General features: G+C 47.2%; 1 long non-coding RNA gene across 1 annotated transcript; it reads right to left on the reverse strand.

Annotated features, from left to right (window-relative positions):
• Positions 1 to 2,546: 2,546 nt before the first annotated feature.
• On the reverse strand, positions 2,547 to 4,284 carry LOC121020778 (uncharacterized). Its single transcript, XR_005786276.1, has 2 exons — positions 4,180 to 4,284; positions 2,547 to 2,721 (listed from the first exon to the last, which is right to left on the reverse strand). It is a non-coding gene; the product is annotated as an uncharacterized LOC121020778 (long non-coding RNA).
• Positions 4,285 to 4,643: the final 359 nt, after the last annotated feature.

Here is a 4,643-nt window from a genome sequence, read left to right on the forward strand (position 1 = left end):
AGCAGGTGACAGGCCAGGCCTGCTCTCTGAGGACAGGACACTGGGGACAGAAACGGAGGAAGACTCACAGGGATGGAAAGCCACTCTGTGCTCCTGGACGTGGAGGAACTGACACTGTGACCACGTCCGTCCTGCGCGGAGCGATCTACAGATCCGGGGCCAGATCCGGCACCGAACTCCCCAGGACGCCGTCGCAGACACGGAACAGACACCCCGACCAGAGCGGCCAGAGCGACCGGAGCGCAAGCACCGCCCGGGCACCTGCTCCCAGACCGTGAACCGCATGAGGACGTGGCGGAAACCGAGTTGGCGCGGAGCAGGAACACGGACGCGCGGCCCCGGGGCCCGGAGCGGGAAGGCCCGACGGCCGCGCGCACAGCCCCGCGGGGGACACAGTATCACGGCGCCTCGAAGCGGCGCCGGGTCCTTCCCCCGATGAGTCCCCTGAACACCGACCCCCTTCAGCGTCCCCGCCCCGGAAGCTCCTCCTCTCCGGGCTTCGCTTTCTCCTCACCTGCGCCTCCCCAGGCGGGTCCTGAGGAGACCGGGTTCTTGTCGATGTGGACGCGGCCCCACGTCCTCCTGAATCCCCCACGGCGGGTCCCGAGGAAGCGTGGCTCCTGTCACACAGGAGGCGGGCTGAAAGCGCGTGCGAGCGCCTGGCTCAGGCGCCCCCCTGCAGGCGGTGGAGGTAGTGCTGGACATGCTGGGCTCACAGGTCCACGGAGGCAGCGCCCCTTCCTGGCCACGAGCTGAATCCATGACATTTTGGAAATTGAAACTGAAGCGGAGCCCACTATCCCCTAACTGTGCCCCAAATAGTTAAGGAACAATTGGAAACCATATGAAATGAAATGTACACACAAACTTTACCACCTACACCAAAATTCACTGGAAACTGTAGAGAAATTTAAAAAAAGCAAACACAAGGGGCAGCTCTTGCTGCCCACGGTCCTGTCCCTGTGCTTTAATAAAATCACCCTTTTGCACCAAAGATGTCTTCAAGAATTCTTTCTTGGCGTGGGCTCCGGACCCCGCGAACCCCACTATCACCCCCAAAACTTCATCATTTATATGGCACCCATCATGTGGGGCAGTCTTTTCATCTGGATTCTGGGCTGGTGCAAACTTGATGAGTACTCTTTCCTTCCTTTACCCTCATTTCAGGGTCTTTTGAGAAGTATGGTCTTATTGGAACACTGTCATGTCAATCGCTCAGGCTGCCATCCCTTCAACCGTGGCTATTCTACCCGGAAGAGAAAGCCTGCCTTATGGTTGGAAGTTAGTACCCTAGCCAGAATGGTAACATCTTTAAGAAACTAAGATTGACTATGAAGCATAATGCCAATAAAGCCCCTTGGAAATGCTGGCCTGATACCTTGCTTACAGAGTTCCCAGCAGCCTTACCAGGTGAGTAAAAAAGTCACTTCCTGGAAGGTACAGGAACCTCAGGATACTGTGGGGACCTCATGAAAAGGAATCTGCCCAAATCTGCAGGTTTTGCAGACAGGTCTGATGCCAAGTACTTGACCTGGCTTTTGGCCTAGGCAGGCTACTAGAATTTCAGTCTAGAGGTTCCTTATGAAAGGTTCCAGCAAAGCAAATTTTCAAAGATCTAGATGCTCAATCATCAGTCTTGCTGAGCTTATGTAATTATTAGGTCAAGGTTGTGAAAACTGGACTTGTTTTACAAATGAATTAGTCTTGATTTGGCTTCCTCTGGAAATGAGGGTTTTTAAAGAGAAAAACTATGTTTCAATAATGCACCTTCGTGGATGTAAAATTCTACTTCTGATAGTCTACAAATATTGTTTGCCTAAGCTGGACAACTTGAGATAAACTTGAAAAAAACTGTCACAATAGCACAGGTATGGACAATCTTCTTGCTTGTTATTCTGTGCAGAGAGTAACAGGACCCCATGGGCATATGATTGCTTAAACAACTAAAAATGGGATGGACTCCTCCAATAATTGCATATGGAAAGTCTTTTCTCACTGTAGACCTATAAATAGACTATAGCGCTTTATTTAATTATTCACTTGAGGCCGGGTTAATTGATACATCTCTAAATGAATATGCAAGTCATAGCCTTGCTTAACCTGATCTGACTGTTACTAGAAACCCACCCCATATAAATCCAGGAGACATGATGTATTTAAAAGACTGGAAGTCTAATACAGCAGGGGTTTTAACTCCAAAATGGAAGGTCCCCTTACTGGGTTGTATTATGTACTTCCACTACAGTAAAATTGGAAGGCCATTCTTCATGGACTCACATATCAAGAATTAAACCTGAACCTTCTTCACAGGAATCTAGTATGCAAGCTGACATGCCTTCTTATTCCTGTGAACCAGTGGAAGGCCTCAAATCTCTCTTCAAATGACAGTAATGGACTGAAGGAAAATTACCAAAGGTTTGAGTATATGTGCCTCTCTTTCCCATAACATGAACCTTATTTTGTTGTCTTTTTCTGTGTCTTCCTGCCTGGTGATGTTACGGAATCAGGCTGGAACGCTGACGGAAAAACCAAGTGGCACTCGGAGGTCTTGGTGAATCGGAGATTTATTTAACGCCGGCGGGTTCAGAGGAGACCACTTCTCCAAAGATCTGAGCCCCGAATGAAGGGGGGGTGAGGGTAATTTATAGTTTTCAGCTTCCATATCTGTGGTGGGGTTTCATGTACGCGGCAAACAGGGCAAGGAGAACCTGGAAGAGGGCTCTAAGGTAGAGAACAGAGCTTGTTTTAGTCCTGTCAGCCATCTTATGGTGTAAAACTTTATTCATTTTCCCAACAGTCCCCCCTTTGATGACTTTTTAGAAATATTTTCTTAGGCATCACCTTTTAGCTCTGGGGGTTGGTACCCTCGGAAGGCTAAGATACATGCTGCAGTTTGGCGAACAACAGCATTTTCAATAAAACATACCAGGGTATTTAGTATACAGGGGCCGATGGCCACAAGTAAAATTACGGAAAGGAGGGGCCCTGCCAGGGAAGGGAGCCAGGACGCCCAGTCTGTGAGATCCCATCTTCTCCATTGACTGATATTTTCCTGTTGTCTGCATTGAATTCTTTGAATTCCTTAACCTTAGTCCTGACTATTTCTGATTGGTTTACAAAATAGCAGCATTCCTCCCCCAGAAAGATACAAGTCCCTCCTTTTTCTGAAGTGAGGGGGTTGAGGGCTGGCCTATTTTGGAGGCACACTGCGGCCAGGGAGTTTATTTGGCTTTGTCAGGTTCCCAGGGAGTCTGCCATCTGTTCCGTGTCCAGCTTGTTGGTGCCGTCTCTATTAGCCCGACAGCAAGAAGCAAGATCAGGGCGATGACACCAGTAAGGGGCAAGGGCTGGCAGAGTTGCATCTGAACCGCTGGGCTCAGTCTACATGTTGATTCCTCAAGCTTCTTCCATGCGCAGGCCAGCCAGCTTCCAGGGTGTGGCTGGAGCAGGGCTGGAGATCTCAGGGGCCAGTGTCTTTTTGAGGGTCAGTTTAAGTGGGTTGACTGGATCTGGATCACTTCGCCAGGTTGAGGGTTCCTCTGAGTTGGCCTTCTGAAGTCTGGAGTGATGGACCCATAGGGTGATACCTGAAACTGAGTCCTCTATTTGGTTGTATATCTGTAAAGTCCACCTCCAAGTCTCAGAAAGGGGTGGGTTTCTGGTAAATGTCAGATAAGTGTTAGGGAAGATGTGGTTTGCATATTTAGAGATTCATCCTGTTTTCCAGTTGTCTAAATAATCATATGCCCATGGGGGTCTTATTGTTATCCCCACAGAATAACAAGCACAGAAGATTGTCTATACATGATATACTGTGACAATTTTTCTGAAGTTTACCTCAAGTTGTCTAGTTTAGGCAAACAACAAACATTTAAAGACAATCAGAACTAGAATTTAACATCCATAACAGTGCATTGTTGAAACATAGTTTTTCTCTCTAACCGCCCCCCTTTCCAGAGATAGCCAAATTGAGACCAGTGCATTTGTAGAACAAGTCCAGTCTTAACAAGCATGGTCTAATTATTTAGTAAGCTCAGCAAGAATAGCGATTGATCATGAGGATCTTTTAAAGTTTGCTTTGCTGGAACCTTTTATAAGGAATCTCTGGGTTGAACATTTAGTAGCTTCTCTAGGCCAGAAGCTGAGCCAAATACTTGCCATCAGACAGGCCTGTAATACCTGTAGAATAGGGCTAATTCCTCTTCATGACGTCCCCAAGATATCCTGAGGGTCCTGCACCTGCCAGGAAGTGACCTTCTTTACTCAGCTGATGAGGCTGCTGGGAACTCTGTAAGCAAGGTATCAGGCCAACATTTCCAAGGGACTTTGTGGCTCCATGTTTCATAAAGCCAACCTTAGTTCCTTAAAGCTCTCTGGTCATATCTGAGTCTATGAATGTCACTCTCAAATATGACATTCCAGTCAAAGCTTTGGTAAAATAACCAGTATTTCCAATGGTGACCTGTTATAAGATGAACAGATTCTTACTGAACTTATGCAAACTGTAATTGCCGTGAAAGAAAGAATACTCACTGAGAGTTTTTGAATTTCAGGGGAGTTATGTAGAGAGAAAAGATAAATGTTTCAGTTTGCAAATGAATATGACATTTCTGTATATCATAGATATCTTGAGAGAAAGTGTC

This window comes from Herpailurus yagouaroundi, unplaced genomic scaffold, assembly GCF_014898765.1.
Source record: "Herpailurus yagouaroundi ecotype Mexico unplaced genomic scaffold, PumYag 251, whole genome shotgun sequence".
Lineage (NCBI taxonomy): Eukaryota > Metazoa > Chordata > Mammalia > Carnivora > Felidae > Herpailurus > Herpailurus yagouaroundi.